The sequence below is a fragment of the Sitophilus oryzae genome, unplaced genomic scaffold (genome assembly GCF_002938485.1).
Source record: "Sitophilus oryzae breed Bouriz unplaced genomic scaffold, Soryzae_2.0 scaffold_1440_pilon_pilon, whole genome shotgun sequence".
NCBI classification, from domain to species: Eukaryota; Metazoa; Arthropoda; class Insecta; order Coleoptera; family Curculionidae; genus Sitophilus; species Sitophilus oryzae.
In genome coordinates, this window is record NW_022146105.1 from 5,889,821 (window position 1) to 5,913,429 (window position 23,609).

Genomic DNA, 23,609 nt, shown 5'->3' on the forward strand with positions numbered 1-23,609 from the left:
AAAATTAATAAATTATATATTTTTCCTAATTTATTATTAAATATTATTACTATTAGGTAATTATTACTATTAGTTCAACCTACAGCAATTTCAAATAATAAAATAATGGTATTTAAGATAATTACCATAAATCTAATTTCAAAGAGTTTTAACATCCTGTAACTCTAAAACTATATGCAGATATATTTCCATACCCATATTTATAGGAACGTTTTTTCATATTTTTTGATGAGGAATCAATGAGTACTTATTAAAAACTTTTGCAAGTTAATGATATTAATTTTTTTTAAAGGTTTCTATTAGACTTGGATCAAGGCAAATTAATAAAATTGCCTTTATCTTCTCAAGGAGGCCGAAATCGACAAAATATCAAGAGACAACTTTTAATCGACATTAAACTGCTTACACTATTTCGCTAAGAGGAAAAATGTGAGTGACTTACATGCTTTTTTTAGAAAAATATTACAGTGATAACCCATATGCACGTCCCTGGTGAATATGCCGACACTTTTTTAGCTTTAAAATATGTCGCACTTATAGTAACTGTTACCCTCAAAATTTCATTCGAAACGCAAAGTACTTGGTAGAAAATTATAATAAATCGAAAAAATATTAATACTTTAACACCCTGTAGCTACGAAACATAGCAGAATTGGATTTATATTGATATGAAAAATAAATCTCATTTTTACTTGAGAAATCTCCCGTTTTTTATAACTCGCACATATTCGCATCCGCTATGAGAGAAGCCTACGTTACAATGCCGAAATAAGACCACCGTATAGCTACAATTCGGTCTTTCTGGTTTAAGCAAAATAATTCTGAGGCATAATTTTGAACCAAACAATATAAATTACGTACAGAGTAATGCTATATAATCTAGTTAAAGATTTAAGACAAACCCAATACCATCTCTAAGAGCATTAACTCTGCAGATAGCTCTCTCCATTGAAACGTTTCCCTCGACAGTAGGGGCAATTCTAATGCTAAACATCCCCCAGAGTCAATCGCTACGAGCAAATTTTACCAATATCGTTAAATCCAGTCGATCTAAAACTCCGCAATCCCCTTTCTCCAGCGTAATTCCATCTCCATTAGACGTTAAACCAGAGCAACCCTATTCTCATTAAAAGCCTGATAATTGATATTAATTTTTTTTAAAGGTTTCTATTAGACTTGGATCAAGGCAAATTAATAAAATTGCGTTTATCTTCTCAAGGAGGCCGAAATCGACAAAATATCAAGAGACAACTTTTAATCGGCATTAAACTGCTTACACTATTTCGCTAAGAGGAAAAATGTGAGTGACTTACATGCTTTTTTTAGAAAAATATTACAGTGATAACCCATGTGCACGTCCCTGGTGAATATGCCGACACCTTTTTAGCTTTAAAATATGTCGCACTTATAGTAACTGTTACCCTCAAAATTTCATTCGAAACGCAAAGTACTTGGTAGAAAATTATAATAAATCGAAAAAATATTAATACTTTAACACCCTGTAGCTACGAAACAAAGCAGAATTGGATTTATATTGATATGAAAAATAAATCTCATTTTTACTTGAGAAATCTCCCGTTTTTTATAACTCGCACATATTCGCATCCACTATGAGAGAAGCCTAAGTTACAATGCCGAAATAAGACCACCGTATAGCTGCAATTCGGTCTTTCTGGTTTAAGCAAAATAATTCTGAGGCATAATTTTGAACCAAACAATATAAATTACGTACAGAGTAATGCTATATAATCTAGTTAAAGATTTAAGACAAACCCAATACCATCTCTAAGAGCATTAACTCTGCAGATAGCTCTCTCCATTGAAACGTTTCCCTCGACAGTAGGGGCAATTCTAATGCTAAACATCCCCCAGAGTCAATCGCTACGAGCAAATTTTACCAATATCGTTAAATCCAGTCGATCTAAAACTCCGCAATCCCCTTTCTCCAGCGTAATTCCATCTCCATTAGACGTTAAACCAGAGCAACCCTATTCTCATTAAAAGCCTTTTTAAAAGGGACGCGAATTATCTGCGTCGGAAAAGGGAGAACACACCGTGATACGGACCCATTCGAATAACAATTATCGAGGATAAGGTAAGAGTAACGTTAAAAAAAAGGTTTTATAAAGCGCATGCGTCGCAAATTCCACGTTATTCTTCGTCGGCGTGGATAAATTCAGTATGTTTCTGCTGGCGAAATCGGACGCAACGGATTAAGAGCAGAACTTCTTTTAGAATCACGCGTGTTCTCGCGATCGAGTTGAGTTGTTAAAACAAATATAAAACTTATAAAAACATAATAAACGGCGTATCGTATTATAATATATTGTGAAACACGATTAATAAAGGTTTTCTTTCTTGCATGATTATGGTCAAATATTTATATTAATATTTCTGTTGTAGTTTTTTCAAACTTTTTGTGGAACTACAACTAAAATTTATATTATAAAAATAATAATAATAAATAATATTTATTTCAAAAGTAAGTTAAAAATAACGTAAAACTAAACAGAGTCAAAGAAATAAAAATCACTTAACCTAGTTTTTTCAGTAATTTACAGATAGGTAATCCGTTAAATCATAGGGTTCCAAATTTATTAAAAATTTATGCTACTAATTTTTAAAAGGCACGATATTATCTATTCGTTTTATACCCATAATCAGGTAGGTTATTAAATAATTTCAAACAACAACAATATGGTCCTAATTCTGTTAATTTAAGCCTGTGGACTGGATAATTATAATCGGAATGCCTGGTCAATGCTGAATGTCAAATAGATCTTTATTTTTAAAGAAAAATACAAAACTGTTATATATTATATAGTATATTATTTTCTTTAAATTTATTTCTGAGATGATTTCCTAATTTTCATGCCTAGCATAATTCGTAGGGCTCTTTTTTGAACTAAAAATGTTTTATCTAATTCATTCGTACTTCCGTATATTACCATTCCATACCTGATGTTACTCTTTAAAACCTAAATATCTTTTTAATATACGCAGATTGTAAACCGATCTAGAGATTTTCTGAACAACATGTTTAACATAATATGATATGATCCTAAAAATTTTACGTTATTTTCTTGTGTTAAATGCGTATCGTCTGTAAGAATAATATCAGATTCTTGTATATTAATGCGCTTCGTTTGAAAGGAAATAATATTATAACATTTATTTTAGAATAGTGTTTCTAAGTTTATAATATATCTAATATCCTTTGAATTATCTTCATAAATTATGATTAATGACAAAATTCTGACTTTGAATTATCTATAAAATTTCATAAAAGATATACCCAAGTAGCATATATCTGACTTCGAACTAAATCTGACCTGAAGCGACGTCAGACTTTGTACAAATTTACTATTAAAAGCGACGTCGTTGGATCCGAGTCGGTAAATCCAACGATCTGTCGACGTACAAAATAACAACGTACCATTTTTATTAATTTACCAATGTCGTTCCCACGTTGGCTTGCACGACGTACATATACTTGAACTAACCCAACGTCGACCCGTTGTCCGAATAGGATACGTCTCTCTGATAATCCCTAAAATAACGTCCAATTATATTTTGCTGTATTTTATGTTCATATTTATCACCTAATTTACGTATCTCTATTTACGTCCGTAAATACAACCCATTAAGTAGCATTTACGGCCTAATGAACACACCTAATAAACATCATGAACATAAGCTAATAAAAAGTTTTCGTAAACAAACTTATTTTTTTTTACTATGCCTAAAACACTAAAAAGGCATTTATACATCTGCAGTATTGTTAGCATGATGCCATGTAGATATGCCGGTAACTTTTACAGTACAGTTGTATTTTAACCAGTTCTTTTGACCCGGAAGAGATGCTGCATTACACTGGTGCATCTTAATTTCTTTTTTTAGCTTAGGAAATCAGCAGACCACATTCTCCTCCCACATGTGGTTCCAATTCTTTTAAATTTTGTATGTATACTATCTTAAAAAAGTAGCTGCACATGTTTTTAAGGAGAAAACAAAAACTAAAATATAATTGCACAAATCCACAAATCACTGATACGCAAAAAGAGGTTACGCCTACGAAACCATTGAACCGTCAACCATCAAACATTTTTTGACAACAAACAATTGACCTATCATAGACCAATAACAGACAACGTCGGGAATCGTTTACAAGGAATACGAAAAATTATATGCTCTGTGGCCGACAACGGATGCTCCTACGTATGCCGGCCGATCGCAGATTTTAAGTGACGTACGTTGGAATTATATACGTCATAATACGATTGCCGGTCGTCCGGTTTGATGACTTCGGTCGTGTGAGACGATTAATGTTGGAGACCCGGTCGGAATTGGTATATAGTTCATACACTGAAAAAAAGGATCTCTCAGTCGAAATGAATATGACTTTGACCCAAAAGATTGGCGCTTTTCAATAGGGCCAAGAACGATGTTTCTTTGCCCAAAGCATTAACTATCTTTTCATAAGCTTTAAAAAATTACTTTAGAGAATAGAAAAATCTATCTGTCCAAAGTATTTCACTCTTGACCCAAAATTAATATGCAAAGAAGTTCTTGCTACAAGAACAATAGTCTCTTTGATTCATGCAAAAATTCTTGAATGAAAAGGGACATTTCTTGATTAAAGATACAATAGCGAATACAATTGACTCAACTAAAATTTATTTTGATCTAAAAGAAGTCTATACATCATATATACAGGCATATTACGAGGTATATTATTTTCTGATACATTTAGGTTTTCCTGTTCTGTAGTAAGTAAAGTGATATTATTTTCCTCGATAGTAGTTATTGCTGCTTATTCACTCTTTGGTATTTTTTGGGGTGATGCATCACTCTACAAATTACAAAAAAATGTTACATCACGATTAATCAAAGTAAAGCAAACAAATTATTAAAATTATAAGCTTAGGTCACATTTTGAATTTTTTAATACGACTTGAAATTCTAAAATTTTTGTAATTATTATTTGCTTAAAAAATCGATATACCTATATTCTTATTCTATCTATAGTCACGCATGCATTATCTAAACAGGGGCATTAGATAAATGTCTCTTACCTTCAAATAAAGCAAATAAATGCTCTAATTTCCATTTTTTCAGAAACTCCTTTAAAGAATCCATATATCCTAAAATTTGTCCATAAAAAAATGACAAATGCATGTTAATAACGATCACTAATTTGTTATACGATATGCGTTTAAAAAGCAAATTATGCAAAATTCCAAGTGGAAAATTCCAAGCAACCAAACCCGTGCGTACTATGATGTGCGACCTATGAAATGCGACGTACGACGTACGACTGATCGGACTGCCGACTGATTGTATATAGCGTCCTTTGTCATCGTCTTTGCTTGTCGTTATTATTTTTCATCAAAAGAGTATTTAGCTATTGGAAAAATGGCCATGTTTCTTGAATGAAGTACTTCCTAGCGTATTTTTGTTATTATCTTAAAACAAAGTAACTTGCACTTGGTTGAATGAAAATAGATTCAAGAGAAATTTTTCAATTTTTCAAGAGAACCAGTTTTCTTGAGTTAAGAGAGTTTTTCTTAAGGCAAAATATTTTCTTTTACGCTAAAATAAATTCTCTTGCCACTATTTTTTTTTTCAAGAACGATGACGACTTTAGTTCAAGTCTATCTTTTTTATCAGTGTATTAAGTCGGACACAATAATCCGCCATTCTATCCGATTGTCAGCCATTTTAAAATCGTTTTTTGTTTTTAAAATTTATATTCACATTCTGATTTCTAGTAGAATAATATTGACAAGGTTGAGTTTGGGGGGAACCACAGTACAGTTTTTTGATTAAACCAGCTAGAAAATAAAAAAATATATTTTGCGAATTACTTTTTTATAGATATTTTTATTTCATAAATCTACCTAATTTTGAAGGCGCTCGTTGTTTTCCGGAGTATTTTAATCAGATATATAAAAAAAGTGACTTCCGTTGACAAAACTGATGTCTGGATTAATGATTTAGAATTATTATAATATTAAATTAGGTAGGCACTTAGTTATATTCGGAGAGTGATTATGAATCCATTATTTGTAATTAGGTAGTTGTATTTTTATGTATTCTTGGTAGCGAATTTGAAACCAAACGTAACGTAAGTGCTTAGCGACGAATTTTAAGTGATTGAAATCCAACGTAATATGACGTTGGTAATTGGTAGAATTACATTCCCTATTAGGTCAGATACCCACGTCGAGGCGACCCGAATATGTATTCCCCATTTAGGTGCAAATAAGGGTCGTCAGGCGGTCGAACCGACGTTGGTACCCGACGTCGGGTTTATTGAGCGCGACGCATACCCGACGTTAGAAAACGTCCAAATGCTACTTGGGATATTTTATGAATATTATGATATTTTTGCCAAACTGACTTGATAACTTCACTTGATATAATTTCTAGTTATATTTTTAAAATACTTTAACCGGTTATTGTATTAGTGTTTCAAATAAACTAACTTTAAATAAATATAAAACTTAAATATAATAAACGGCGTATCGTAGTAAAATAGATTGTCAAAAACAATTAATAAATGTTTTCTTTCTTGCATGAATAAATTAAATAATTATATTAATTTTTTTGCTATTGTAGTTTCACAAAATTTGAAACGTTTTTTCAAACTAAAACTTATATTAAGACATTTATTTTGGAATATTGTTTCTGTGTTTACAATATATTTAATATCTATTAAATTATATATATATAAAATTTCATAAAAGATATATTTTATGATTATGATATTTTTTTCAAACTGACTTGATAATTTCACTTGATATAATTTGTAGGTATATTTTTTAAATATTTTAACTAGGTATTGTACACGTGTTTAAAACTAACCTAACAAGACTAAAGTAATTACAATTTCTCTATATATTAATTTCTACTCGTACTGTACAACTTTAAGATAACATATTTTGCATTTTATCATGTTTACATTTTAAGTATTATCCATGTTTTATAGGGCATCTGGTTTAAAATATTGTTTTCATCGAAAAATAACATTTAACATTATTAAAAAATGCTGGTTCGTGTCTAAAACCATTGGCCAGTATATTTTTTTCCTTTCTGAATATTGTGTTACTAAGTTCTTTAAATGGAAAACTTTAATATAATAAGTCAAATAATATATAATACATACATAATTATATACAAGTTAATATAATAAAGTCAAATAATCATATTGATATTTTCACATTTAATTTTAAAAATTATTTTTTAAAGAGTACAATTCAAACATTAAATAATTAGAACTTATTTTAATAAAAAATAATTTAATATTACACAATTTATATTATATTATATACAAATATTTTTAATTAATTATTAGTATCGGTTTTTAAGGAAATAATATTAGGGTAAAATAAAAGTTAATTAATTGTTGTAAAATCGTACTTCGAATAATTATGTTGATAATTTGCACCGACGACGTGACATAATAACTATAATTCATATAAATGTTTTCAAACCAAACTTTTTTAATATAATTTCGAATATTTTTAATATTTAAATAACCATATGCTATAAAACTCGTTTTTATAGTTTCTAATCAATAGATAATCTTCAATAAATATGTAGTATTAAAAACTTTGATACCCTTGGAGAAATGAAGCCTTAATTTTTTTACTGGAATTTTACATAATTGAAAATATTTCAAAAACGGTAACGTTTAAGTGTGATAAACCTTAATCAAATTTACCTTTATTTCAATCGTAGAGTCTAAAAAAAGGACAATATACAGGGTAATTCGTTTAAAAAAAATCCGTTTAAAAAAATACAACTATAAAAATTTTTACTTATTTGGGACACTCTGTATCTTAAAATTATTTTCAAATTGTAGCTCTAATATTCCTTCAACGAACCCTAAACTTACAATTTGTAAAAATCTAATCATTTAGCTACAATATTCCGTGTCGTGTGCGGTGGACAACAGTGTATTTAGTATACTTTATTTGTACAGGGTGATTCAAACTTCCCGCCCTTGGCTAAAAACAGGAAAAGGAAAACTGCAAATACAAATTTCGAAGAGAGGATTTGAATGGCAGTGTGTAAGGTTTATTTTTTCGTATTTAAACATTTTTCAACTTTTTTCAAAATGGTGGAAATGACGTCAAAAAAAATATTTTTTTCACAAAGTCATCATTTTCATTTTCATATTCTGAAAGAGCATATTTTTTTAAACAACTATTATTAAAAAAGTTTTTAAAAAAATGGCTTTGAAAAAAATATTTTTCAAATTCTGTCTTCGAAATTTGTATTTGCAGTTTTCCTTTTCCTGTTATAAGCCAAGGGCGGGAAGTTTGAATCAAGATTATATAAATTTTTGAAGAAATATCCTATACGAATTTTTTAATTTATATATTTTGGTACACTCTAACACTCTTAATATTTTACCATATTTTGGTGAATATAATTAAAATTTTATACATTTTGTCGTTAAGTAACGCGAAGGGCATATTTAATTAAAAAATTTAAATACCTTTCTACTCCATAATTAATACCTTGCTGACTTTCGGTGCTCCGGAGATTAAAATGTTATTATTAAGGTTATTATACATGCGTTCAGTAGAGCGCATGGAATATAATATTAAATTATTAAGTTTATATTAACTTTTTTTTAAAAAAATCGTTGAAACATATTAATTTATATTTTATCATGTAATTTTAAAGTAATAATAACGTATAATCAAATGCACAGTATTATACAGGGTGTTTCAAAAAACATGTGCTATCCCTCGTGGGGAGATTCCTCACATAAAAATTTGATTTATTTTTCATATCAATATAGGTTCGATTCTGCTTTGTTTCATAGCTATAGGGTGTTAAACTCTTAATATTTCTTCGATTTATTATCATTTTCTTCCAAGTACTTTTAGCGTTTTGAATGAAATTTTGAGGGTAAAAGTTACTATAAATGCCACATATTATTATTTTAAAGCTAAGAAAGTGTCGACATATTCGCCAGGGACATGCATATGGGTTATCACAGGAATATTTTTTTAAGAAAAAAATCACCGTGTTTTTTTCTTGTTAGCGAAATAGTTTAAGCAATTTAATGCCGATTAAAAGTTGTAAATTTATAAATCTAATTTTTTCTTTGACCTTTTGTTTATTTAGTTGGGATTTATTCTTGGTTTTAGGTCAGCAATTTAAAACACAATAATTATATATATACAATAATTCTGTAGATAATTTTCTACAGAAATAAAAACAACTTTTAATTATTGTGTTTTAAATTGCTGACCTAAAACCAAGAATAAATCCCAATTAAAAGTTGTATTGATATTGTTGTGCACTTGACATTTTGTCGATTTCGGCCTCCTTGATGAGATAAACGCAACTTTATTAATTTGCCTTGATCCAAGTCGAATAGCAACATTTAAAAAAAAATAATATCATTTACTTGCGAAAATTTTAAATAAGTACTCATTAATTCCTCATCAAAAAATATGAAAAAAGGTTTTTCTACTCCATGATTAACAACTTGCTGACTTTCGGTACTTCGGAGATTAAAACATTATTATTAAGGTTATTATACATGCGTTAAGTAGAGCGCAGGAAAGATATTAAAATATTAAGTTTATATTAACTTTTTCCTAAAAAAATCTTTAAAACGTATTAATTTATATTTTATCATGTAATTTTTAAGTAATAATAAAGTATAATCAAATTCTTGACAGTGATTATTCTTTAGCCTTATATATATATATATATATATATATATATATATATATATATATATATATATATATATATATATATATATATATATATATATATATATATATATATATATATATATATATATATATATATATATATATATATATATATATATATATATTAAGATTAGAATTATATAATTAGATATAATATATATATTAAGATAATATATATATATATTAAGATAAAATATATTAAGATTAGAAATATATATATATATATATATATATATATTTGCCTTTAGTTGTTTCTTTTAGTTGTTTCTTGGGTCGGGTGGCTATGGCCTATGCACATTTATATGGTAAATTTATCGACACTCTTTTAGCATTAAAATATGTAGCACTTATAGTAACTTTTATCCTCCAACTTTCATTCGGGTCATTAAAAGTACTCGGAAGAAAATTATAATAAATCTAAAGATTATTAAGATTTTAACACCATTTTGTAGTCACGAAACAAACCAGAATGGGACATATGTTGATATGAAAAATAAATCTTATTTTTACGTGAGCAATTCCCCACGAGGGATAGCACATGTTTTTTGAAACATTCTGTAGAACTATATTTGGAGAATATCATAGCGATAGTTCCCGTCAAATAGTTTCTTTTTAATATAGCAAAACAGAATCCATCAAAGCACTTCAGTATTTTTTTAATAAAAATTATGTAAGTATGTTGAAAAATAATTGAAATTATGTCTTGTAAAAAATGTATTAAAATAACTCGGCTATCTTATACTTATTTGAAAAACGGTAAAGAGAAAATATTTGCACTTATTTAAGACTCACCCTGTACACGAAGAAGGTAATCAAACAAAGTTCTATTTTTGTTAGCTTTAAAATATAGAGTAAACTAAATGTAATCACTCACAGGCACAGCAAGGCTTTTATCCAAGGACCTAGCTCTAAAACCGCAAAAGAACTATTAATGCTTAGCAGGAATAAAGTGCGGATTACAACAGGCCTCTTGACAGGACACATGGCTGTCAAGTGCTACCTGAACAAGCTTAACCTGTATCAAGGAAGTCTTTGCTGCAGACTCTGCGATAAAGGTCCTGAAACAGTGGAGCACATGTCATTGCGAGGCTCTGGATCGCAAGCGACATTTTTTATTTGGGAAAGCTAGGTTAGAACTGGAGGAACTATGCTCCCATCCTATCAAGGACCTGCATAAGCTAGTGCAGGGCACAGGATAGGAGAATGGGTGTAGATATAGAAAGGGGACAAACACAATTGACCTCACAGGTCGCAGTGTTTCCGGCAGAGGACGGCCCCTTGTTATGGAAAAAAATGTAATCACTGGCGGATAACATTAAAATAACTAGCGAAGAGCTTGTCTAGAATGGTACAGAAAAGGATTAGTGTGAAGTGGGAAAATTGCGTAATTTTTATTGCCAAGAGCAGCAAGTTCCAATTTACAAATTAGAGTGCTCTATTTAATACATTCTTTTATTCTAAGAAAAAATCAATGCTAATTTTATACTTCATCTGGCAGGATAAAAATTTTCGCCCTTAGGCAGCATTTAAAAATCTGATAACAGGTGTAAATTTTCACAACGCCTGAAAAGTACAGAATAAATTTAATGTTAGGGCTCTATAATAAAGCATTTTCTATTCAATTTTTCCGTCAAACACTGTTGAGAGTTGTATAAATTAAAAGATAATTAAAATATTGCAATATTCGTAGATATTTAACATAATAGTATTACGGATTCCGTAGGTTCTTATTTTTAAACTGGGGATAGGTTAAGTTAGATTAGGTTGCTGGGGTTTGGGATCATGTTTGATCCCTCACTCGGAGACCTTGGGCCCATTGCGATACCCCTGTATTGTTGTACCAAACCTTCCTGTCATACTTTCTTTGCGTTAAAGCACTTCCAGCTCTTTGCAAAGTTCCCGCTGTTGTCTTCACCGATGTTGGCTTCTGCTGATTCCTCTAGTCCCTCCAAAAAGCCTTGCTCTAAAGTTTTAAAGCGTTGCTATTCTAGTGCCGGACAGTGGCACAGCAGGTTAGGTTAGATTGCTCTATGGTTTCTTCTTCCGCTCCGCATTCTCTGCAGTAGTCGTCGTTGGAAATATTACGAGGTTTACCGCCGTGGAGCAGTTTCCAGTGATGACACCTAAAATTATGCTATGTACTAGGTTCTTTTTGTGCTCTAGTAGTTGTTTTGTCTTATTGCTATCTACTACTGGCCATAGTCTTCGAGCTGTAGCGCAGTCCTCACGGTGTTGTAGACGTCTCTTGCTGCTTGGCTTTGATGGTCATTCCTATAGTTTCGTTCAGTGTGTTAATCGTCACAAGTGGTGGGTCATCTGCCACGGGGGATAACACTCTTAACTAATTTATTAGACCATTAAGTCGTTAATGACGACTCGTTATCAAATATCGACGACCAGAACAGAATAAACGTATAATCACTTTAATGACCAATATGCAGATTAAACCTAGATAACCTTCTTCTTAGGAAGTGGTGACATTTTTCATTATTGTGATTCAAGTCCTTGCATTCCTTTAAAGGCTGCAGCCAATAAGTTGTTATCGTCTCCACCAACGAGTGTGACTAGTGAGCATCTATTTAGCTCTGCTGGTCAACTTTACGCTGATAGAAGAGTTAATTTCTTAGGAGGGAATGCAGATAAGCTACTCTTTCTGAATTATAATAATAGGTTGTTCAATTCTGAATGTCGAGCTTTAAGATTTTATTTTGCCATATACATTTTAGAATATTTCTTATGTTTATTAATAAAATTTGAAATATCTAGGTTTTTTTTATTATATTACATAATTACAGTTGAGGGTTGGAACCTTTGATGTTACACAGCAAAATAAAAACACTAAATCACCACAATACACCATGTTGATGATGCTAACATGGTTAGCGAAACGCGCGTCCAGTGTAAAAGTAAAAGTGTTTTGGTGTATTGTGGTGATTTAGTGTTTTTATTTTGATATTACATAATATTCAAAACAAAATGTTTTTATTTTCGACCTTCTTTCATCTTACCCTGTCAAATTTTTGTTCTGTCTCGTTTGTGTTTTGTTTGTCATGTTTTGTATATATCTGTTTGTTTTTTATTTCTGAAAAAATAAAAAAGTTATAGGTGTGAGCAACTTTTGAGACGCACCCGGTATAGTAAACCACTGGTTTAGAACTCAACGAAAACAATTGTATCCCTGGTTGATTACTTATACAAAAATTTGTTTAGCTTTGGCCTAAAAAATAGCCCTAAATGGCCGAAATATCAGTTTTCCCGTTTTCAAATTTTCTTGGAATAAAAAATAAAGCATATTCCGCCCCGAAGACCCCTGAATTTTCTCTCCAAGTGTTAACGCTTGGGAGATAAATTTCATAACCATATCATTGATTGATGGGACTTTAATAACTGGGCTAAAATTTAATATTTTTTATGATTAAAAGTTCATTTAAAATGTGGAATTAATAGCTATCACATTTTGGAACTTGTTTAAATTTTGTCATATTTTATGAGAATAAAAAACCGCATAAACATTCCTTAGAAAATTGTCAGCTTTTTACAAACTTATTCATATTTGCATTATTAATAGTTTATTTGTCAATATTTTTTTAACAGTTGTTCTTAGAGTATCTTTAAGCACCTCAGAATGTTTGAAGTATTTGTTTAATCACATTTTAATAAAAGCAACTATTCCTGAGTGGCTTTTTCCCCTTTAAGGTTGATTCTCTATAACTTCCATATCAGCTCCCTTCCGTTTACATAAAATATTATATCATGTAAATGAAATGGACAATGCACACTATCCGTTCCGTTTCCCTTCCGTTCCATATCCTTTCCTTCCATACATTTTTTGGCGGACGAACTGAAGCGTATCGGAAACAGCGTTGTCAGGTTCTTACATTTGTACCAGCTCTGTTAAAATTTTGTTGATATTTATTTATTCTTTCGCCTCTTGATTAAATCTATTACCCTTTTCAAAAAATATAAAATTTTTAGAATAAAACTTTTGTAATGATATAAATTGTACAATAAAAAGTATGGAACTTACGTATAGCGTCAATACAATAAAAAATACGGAACGGATATGGAATGGAAAAGGAAGGTATAGTGAGAATCAACCTTTATTGAGATTTTCGGAAAGTGTCGTAAACAAAAGAAAATTGCATAATAACTTTATAAGTAACCAGCATCAATGAGGAGTTGGAAATCAATGAAAAAATTTCAAAATTACGTCTTTCAGAATATGTTGTTCTTATCCATTTTCCCGGATATAATGGACTACCTTCACCATTTGAGGAGTAGGAGTAACAAAAGTGCCAATTTTACAAAAAATGAGATATTTGTATATAAAGGTTCTATATGCCATCGATTATATCATATCGAAGTGCCAGGACTGCAAATTCCGTAATCAATTAGGAGAATAGGCGGCACTTCCTGCACGTGATCCATCATTCTCAAATCAAAGAGGTCAAGTAGTACCTTGGTATTATAGGTCCTTTGTCAGTGGTCATAGCTTTCTTCAGTGTGACAGGGATTTTACGTTGATCGAGAAAAGAAAGAGTAAGTGTACTCCGATGTTACCTGAGGACTTACAAGATATAATACTGTAAACTATACACACACAGGTAGATTTGAAATAGTGGATATGTCAGAAAAAAAATATTTCATTTACAAGCGGCGGCCAACAGGACCTTAAATCTCAAGCAAGTGCATATTAACAAAGTTGTACGATTGAAAGTTGACTCCCAAAAGCCTGGCTTTTCGTTTACTGCTAAGTCTTTTTCTAAACTAGTACAATGGAAAGTAACTTCGATACTCAAAAAAGGGACAACTTTGCAAGGTATAAAAAATATCTCAATCAACCAGTTATCAGACGTTAATAAGATCAGTGACAGTGATAACAAGAAAAAGAACTTAATGTCAATGATTCCTGAATGATTCCCATCTGAAAGATAAAAGACACCGAGAGTTTGTCTCAACTTTGATCAAATAATATGTTGGCACTTAGCCCGTTTCCCATTTTCTTTTTTAATTTTTTTGTTACTTTCAAATTTTCGTCTTTTTTTCAGTTGTTTCAGTCGCAGCCTATTGAGCCGTAATGCAAATTTAAAAATGACATGTTTATTATTTGGGTAAATATGTATATTTTTAAATATCTCCTTTTAACAATTTTGGCACTTAGCCCTTTTGTTACTTCTGCTCTTCATTTGGTTTGAAATATCAACATCCAAGGAACGTCTTACGCCCCTTAATGGTCTAGGGGCTGTGGGGCAAGACTTATAAAATTGTGTATGACAATGATTGTGATCTGGCACTCGTACAAAAAAAAATCTTGAAAAATAAGCTATTATTATTTAAAATATGAATAAGTTTGTAAAAATCTGAAAATATTTGGGCCAAAGAATGTTTGCGCCGTTTTTTTTATTATCATAAAATATGACAAAATTCACACAAGTTCCAAAATGTGATAGATGTTGATTGTACTTTGTAAATGAACTCTGAATCATCAAAAAATATTAAATTTTAGCCGAGTTGAACAATTTGTCCTATCAATCAAATGATACGCTAATGAAATCTATCTTGGAGAGAAAATTCAGGGATCTTCGATGTGGAAAATCTCGAAAAATACTAATTCGACGTAAAAAATGATAAGGACCATTTTTGTAGGTGGTTAGTTAGTTCATTTTTTATTAAAAAAAAAATTTGTAAATTGCATATTTTGATAGAAATAATAGATATAATAAAAAATGGGTCAGATATTTGCGAAAAACTGATTTTTCGATCAAATCTGGCCGAGCACGGTATTACAATTTTTCTCCTTCATTTACTGGATTATAATTTGATTACAATGTATCTCGGAATTTGTAATTAATTGTAAAATTTGTAATTCAATACGTATTTAATTTTATATACCTGTTCATTTTATAAAATATTTTGTCAAATTTAATTAATTTTCTTAAATACCTAAACCTTTCATCTTCGCATCTTTCTTTCCCAATCAATAAACAGATTTTTAAAAAATAAAGCAAAAATTTGAAAACCTAATCTCTTTATCTTTGTAATTTTCAAAGTAATTAATTGTTACATGATATATAATTAAATTTTAATCATGCAACGTAACTTTTGATGCAACAAGTTTCAATACGGGATAGAAAGTAGATACAAGGGACTGTTGTAGATAATTTAATTTAAAATGATTATCTTAAACAAATAAAACAAACTCATACAGAATGTCTGAAAAATTATTTTAAATAATTTCTAGCATTAAACAGCAATAGCTTGTTTAATGTAAATGATACACCCTATATATTTTAGGAGAATTAGATGCACAATTATTTAATTGTTTATCAAATTGTATTATACTATTTTTTACCTATCCCGTCAAGTTTTCGTAGAAAAAGCTTATAATCTAGACTTCATTTATCATGGAATATTGACATTTTAGATTGTTTTTAAAGCAACAAATGCTAAAAACGATAATATTACCAGCCCATTTAATATACAAAAAGAACTATTTAAATCTTTATAAAAGAGTATACCATTAATTAAATATACCACCATTATTTCCGCCCAAATATTAATTAATTACATACTTAATTGTGTGAGTTAATAAATTATTCTAAATAAATGTGGATTTGAATCAGAAATCAATATAAATATTAAGTTCTGAAAATGAACGCCTCTGTTGTTATAAATAAGCATTCGTCAAAAAATTAAATAAAATTTGTATGGTGTTACTTTTAACCGCATTGTCTAATACACATGCAAAATTCAGTTTTTTAGTATTTGGAGCAATTATTATTAATCAACGCAAACAGTCAATTAATGTAGTTTGAATACTGGAATCATATTAATTGGTCCTCTTTAACAAATACTTAAACAGTTTTTTGGTTTTTTAATGAAATAAACGGAACTATATCGACAATATTAGTATCTGTACTTTTTAAAAATTTGTTACATCTTTAAAAATAATCAAAAATGTCAATATTCCATGGGTATATTGATAAATGAGGTCAAAATTATAAGAAAATGCATTCTCTACGAAAACTTGAAGAGATAGGTAAAAAATGGTATAATACAATTTCATAGACAATTAAATTGTGCATCTGATTATCATAAAATATAGATGGTATTCCATCTAAATTAAACACGTTATTGCTGTTCAAAGCTAGTAATTATTTAAAATACATTTTTAGACACTCTGTATAAGGTAGTATAATCACAGAAAACATGTTATCTGTGGTATAATTTTTATTATAGCAACACAGAATTTAGTAAATAGAAATTCTTCAGTAAATATTTAGTGGTAAAGACGTTGATACCCTTGGAGAAATGAAGCCTTAAAATTTTTACTGCAATTTCACAAAATTGAAAATATTTCTAAAATGGTAAGTTTTAAGTGTAATCAAATTTACCTTTATTTTAAAAATGTAAGAATATACAGGGTGTTCCATTTGAAAAGTACAACGTTGATAGATATTTTTTATTTATTTGGGACATTCTGTATCTTGTAAAAACATTTTTAAATTGTAGCTCTAATAGTCCTTCAACAAACCCGAAACTTCTAAAATTCTAATCGTTTATCTACAATACCCCGTGTCGTATGTGGTGAACAACCCTGTATATTATTTATACATAAGTGCAAATATTTTCAGAGCTGGTAGATCTAGATAACATAAACATATCTTCCCTTTACCGTTTTTCAAGTAGGTCCAAAATAATCCAGTAATTTTTCTTTGAAAATTGCCAAAAATGATTATTTGCGTAAATATTGAGAACCACGGGACCTTTTGTGAGCCTTCTTTCTTGTCAATTTAATCTACTACCTATGTTGTCATAGTATCAAGAAATTATGTTTTTTTAACTAAAAACTAAATAAATTTCCAAAAAAAAATTCAAAAAATTCCACATTTTCAATTATTGTTTAGTATTGGTTAATTAATATTGTATAGCAACATATTTCATAAAAAATAATAAACGCAGAAAGCAGTATTAAAATTAAAAGTAGTAGGTAATCTACTTAATATCAATTATACCCTCGAAATACACTACTGAAAGAATTTATTATAGGATAATTTTTTGTCTCCCGATTTCGAACTTTGTGAAACGCAATTTACATTTTAAAAGTTTAAATTAAGTTTAGAAACTATTCAGTTTGAAGTATAAAATTAATTTTACCAAATAACCTTCAATCAATTTTATAATACTTCGGCAGGGTTTTACTTTTACAAATTGATTTATTAAATTGATTAACAATATTAAATTATTTTAATTTAAAAAATACGTTGGACACTTTTTACAATTTACTGGTAGACTTTTTCTACAATGTTCATACAATGCGCTTTGTTACATACCTACAATAATTACAGTTAAGGATTGGAACCTTTGGATACAAATTAACTATAACAGATGCGAAAGAACACCGAATTCCGCGTTTCGGTTTCTGTGACCTTCAGAAAGAGTTCATAGACAATCCGCATCAATGTATAGTTTGCGTTATTATTTGTTTGGGTTAAAATAATCTGCACGAATATGTGATCGAGGCATATAATCTCACAGTATTTATAGTATAAAAACATTAATTTATTTAACAAAATTTAATTAAAGATGTGACAAAATAGTTACTTTTCTATTGGTTCTATCGGACTTTTTTTGACTATATAAATCTTTATTTGTAAACTTTAATGCATAAAATATTTTCAATCTAATAAATAATTTAATGATGTAAATAAGAGGAAATTTCTCACATGGGTGGTCAAATTCTATAGTTTTCATTATATCAAACAGCCTCTGAGAAATGTTTTCTTCAGTGCAAAACTCATCAACATTTAATGTAAATAATTTTTCCAGCCTGTAAATAAAATAAACAAATTTTTCATTTGGCGATTTTAAACTCCCATAAGTGCCACTTTCATGATTAAAGGCTTTTAAATGGGTAAATAATTTCGAGTTATCCAGAGATTCGGATTCTTTTGCAAATTTTAGACAAATATCACATTGATGTATTTGAAGACCCTTTTTAATGATGTAGCCACAGACATAATTAAAGGCATTTTGAGTTGTTATACTTTCATGCCTATAATCATAATCTGGTAAAGTTATTGCCTGATGTTTTTTTAATGGTGTCACATTTTTTAATAAAATTCTGGACTTTTTGACGGACTTTAATTGTGTTAATAAAATACCCAAGTCATCGAAATAATTCATAAAGGAAGAATGCAAAAAAGTTTGACAAAATAGTTTCTTAAATGCCCTTTGGAATTCTATAGGTGTTGGATTTACTGAATTACCTTGTTGCTGTCTAACGCTGCCAAAATAATTTTCTAAGCAATCTTGGTTAATTCTCCTTGTTTTTAAATAGGTAAATCCAATAGAAGAAAGTCGATGCCAGAGAATTTGAATGGACTTTATTGTGATCATCCAGCACGTACGAAACTTGCATTTTAAAGTTATATCTATATTATTGTTATTAAAAAAATTTAAGTTTGCTAAAAAATAAACCCATTTCATTTAAATATTCATTTTGAAAATCTAAGCCTTTAAAGACAGTTTAGTACGGATTAGGGTGATTAAAATCCACTGCATTTAGTAAATCAAACAGTTTATCAAATTTTTCAACTACCTCAAGAGTGGCTTGTGCTTCAGCAGGAAGTACACCCAGAGTCATATGCGTCTGTAACCCAATGGCTACCGTTCTGCTAATTACTTGCGTAGCAAGCTTAACTTTCATTTTTTGAAAGTTGTTTGGATAGATGTGAGCATCCGTGAGCTTGGGTGCACATCTATATTGTTCTATAAAAAAGTTTCTATAAAAGTTTCTATAAACTTCCAAGATGTCTTTTTATTGTCGAAACAGAATACATTTTGCATAAGATTATTTTTTGTGGCCTTAATAAGATGAGGACTGTCAAAAAAATATGTGAGTTTATAATCACCAACATTAAATTTTGGATTGTCAGTAGTGACATTTAACAATTTTGAAATTTGAATAAAATTTGACCCCATATCAGTTACAATACACATTCCTTAAGAATTTCTAAAATATCTGCTGACTTAAGATTGGTGTTAAAAAAAAATACGCGATCGGTTGTTTCCAATTATGGAATAAACCTCTGGCCATAATTACAGCCACGTTCTGAGCAATAAGGGACTATTTTCTTTCCTTAGTTCCAATATCATGAAATCCAATAATTTGATCTCGACCAGTCTCAAAATATAGATTTGACTTAAGAGAGGTTTCATCTATGCATATATTGCAATGTTTGTCTAACTCCGACATAGTTTTAACTTTAAGACTCAGAGAGTTGAAAATATGATCATTACCTAAACCTGGCTTGCAAATAAAATTTTGAGTCATTAGTTCTAAGCTGCGTTTCGTTGGTAAAATTAAAAGTTTCTCTAAAAATTTATATGTTTTTGGACCTAAAAAGTACAATGAAAGGGCAAATTTCTTATATTCTTCATTATACCTTCTTGCTTTTGCAACTTTATTTTTAAGAAGTGCTTGTAATTTTTAAATAACAGTTCAAAAGTTCAACAAATATCCTACACGCGTTTTTAAAAACAAACATATAACCAAGCACTATGTCACACCAGCGAGCTTCAGCAAACGAATACGACACAGCAAGGGCTTCCGGACTAAACGACTGGTGTATTTACACCACTCAATAGGCGTGTCGGGTTTGCCGAGCGGTTTCCGATGCAGTCGCTTTCTTTCGCATCTGTAATAGGTAATTTGTGCTTTGGAGTTACAACAGCAAAATAAATTCAGAGAGCGTTCAGTGCAAAAATAATCCTGATGGGCATCGGTTATTCAACCACGGCCTTGGCCTGGTCTTCTCGGGTTATTTCCAGTGTCTTGGAATCTACTTATTGCTCGCGAGATCATTGATTGTCCAACATGAAATCTTTCCGCTATCTGTACCTGAGACAAGCCTTCTTTAAATAATACAATAACTGCAGCACACGCTTCAGGGGTGAGATTGCCGTACGTTAGGGTTCATTTTACTGATTTAAGTGTTTAACAGATAACAGCCGCGCACTCAAATAAAATGATCTTAAAATAAACGACTTCGAGCATTTCAGCGAATATACCTAATAATAATAGGTCCCGTATATAGCGTTTAACGCCTTGGGAGTAGCAAGGTACAGGTGGTTCCAAAAAAAATGAATACGACTCTTTACACATTTTTATTATTTCGGGCAGTATATCCTATGATTCTGACGTTCTGAAAAATTTATTTGCCACTTTGTCAGAAGCGAAGTTGTTTTACACAATATCACAATCACCTTAACATGTCAAAATACTTGACACATAAATATACACTGCTCAAATATTCGAAAAAAAATGTGTAGAGTCGTATTCATTTTTTTTGGAACCAGCTGTACAGCTTGCCACACTAGAGCCGTTCGGTATACAAGGAAGGTAATGTGGCTAGCACTAGGCTTCAACCTCCTATTCCTGATCTCAGGATTGTGAATCCCAAGTACTCATTTAAGGCTGAGTCGACCTAGGTACCCAAACTATTTTTATTTCAATAAAAATAGTCGGTTGATGCAATGTCTGGTGTGGGATATACCTGTTTTGGGAATTTATAAAAACTATTGATAAATTCTTATCAGTGATGAAAAAAAAAGGATCGCCTCAGCAAGAAATAATAAACAGAAGTAATTTTAGGCCAATATAACTGATCTAAAATACAGACAATAAAACTTATAAAACAATATACGATTATGCGTTAATTTTGCTGGTGAGTTTATTAGTATAGATTTTTTGATCATTTATAATATATCAAATTAAAGCTATTTTTATTCTGTGCATGATATTATAGGGTGCCTATTAAAAACTCGCCACCAATAGAGAGTTCCACGATTAAAATCCACGAATGTAATTACGATCATATTCGCAATCAAATTTGAACGAAAAAAAAATTGTCTGTGGGGGCCTTAACAATTTCGGAAGTTTTTTATTAATCTTTTTAAACTACTTAACTTTGTAAACTACTCGTACCAACTATGTTTTATTCATATTTACCACTCAGAATTATTATTCGCTTCAATTATAGCAACACCGATGACAAAAAATACATAAACATAATTTCCACATATTTTATGGTTTTCATCTCGTTTAACAACATCTACTAAAACGGTAAAGAATTGCTCTAGTAAGAAAACAATTTACCATTTTGGCATTGCTGATACGACGAAATGGCCCTCGCGTTGATTCTTAAGTAGGCCATGGAAGCGGCGGTCGTTTTTCACCGGCAGCCACAAGCAGTAGCGCCAACTGCTAAAAAAATATCTTTTTGTGTCGCCGAACGCGTTGGCTATTTCGCAAAATGGTTGCTTTCATAGAAATTGATGTCCCCCGTACCAGAATATTTTAGTAATATTTTATTTTATGTTTACCAGTGCTATCATATCTTTGGAGGTAATTAATGTAGAGATGTCATGAGGCGTGTTATATGCGATTATTTTCTTACTTTTTTATTTTGATTGCTTTCATTCTGCAAATTTTCCCTTTTATATTATTACTACACCGAGTGTTTCTCAAGACTAGCTCACCTCTATACCTTTTTTATTTTTCCAGATAACAAAACTAAATTTGGTATGTTAGTATATGACATAAATCGGGATTAATTGACTTATACAATTACTTTTCTATCACTTCGTGTTTTACCGGAAATGACTACAACTTTTTAGACTTTACTTTTTGACTATACATGTTCCTATATCAAAAATAATAAGTTATTTATGATATAAGTGCTAAAATTGGTATTTTATTTTGTGAGAAGGGAAGCTTGGGACACTCCGCCTTCGGCGTCTCTTCGAACAAAATAAAATCACTTTTAGCACACATATCATACACTATTTTTTCTACAAACAAGTTTATGCTCGTATATATCAAGGTATTATTACTTTTTACGTTTATGAATAATTCATAATATGTCATTCTGAAATCAAATTAATTATGAAGTTTATGGTTGCTATGGTAATATTATCGCTTCAGTGTTAAAAGTAAATCACGTCAATGCCGTCTCTAATAGAACAGCCTTGGGGCGAGATTTATGACGTCACGCTAGTTAGATACTACGGATTAATAAATATGTTGTAGAATACATGGAAAACATAATTATTCCTCAGATTTTTGGTTTGTATTTTAAAAATGATATAGTTTACATGAAATATACATAATATACAGTTAATAACGACAACATATATACCTATTTATATTAATAAATACTTTGGCAAATAAACTATAAACCATACAAATGCAGCAATGTTTGTTTTACAATATACAAATAATGTATTACATCAGATATTGGGTAAAATGTAAATATATTTTAGTAGGAGATTATATATAGGATTATTTTGGGGTTTGAAAATCGATCTAATTTAACAAAAAACATTCAATATCTACTAATAGTGATGTATTATTATTTGCATTTACAAAATTTATATGTATATTTTGCAAGTATCAATGTTCGAAAAATTATATTTACAAATAATACAATATCATCTAAAAAAAGGCATCAGCGATAGCTATGAATGAAGATCGCTGGCATTTTATATGTAAAATTATTTTAAAATTTTTGATTTTCTTGGGATTTTTAGGTTCGGGAAAAACGCTGATTTAAGTTTTCATTTGGGTTTTCATTATTTTTATTTGTTTTAAAAAAAACGGTTCGGCTAACTATAGCCTTCATCAGTGTTGTGTCATATGAAAAAAATAGTGTCGAATATAATCCAAAAAATTACATATAAAATATTCACACTACATAATGTTTACTGCAACTAATATAAACTTATCAAAAGATCACCACATATTTTTTAGAATTATTATTCTTAACACTAAAACTATCTACATTGACTATGGAGTACGCA

At 30.0% G+C, this 23,609-nt stretch overlaps 1 protein-coding gene across 1 annotated transcript in view; it reads left to right on the top strand.

The window, feature by feature from the left end:
- The first annotated feature begins 2,200 nt into the window (after positions 1-2,200).
- Positions 2,201-23,609, top strand: part of LOC115876916 — a 140,256-nt gene continuing 118,847 nt past the window's right edge. Inside the window, exon 1 of the mRNA XM_030892964.1 lies at positions 2,201-2,348. The gene's annotated coding sequence lies outside the window, so the exon portion shown is untranslated. The remainder of the gene's footprint in view (positions 2,349-23,609) is intronic.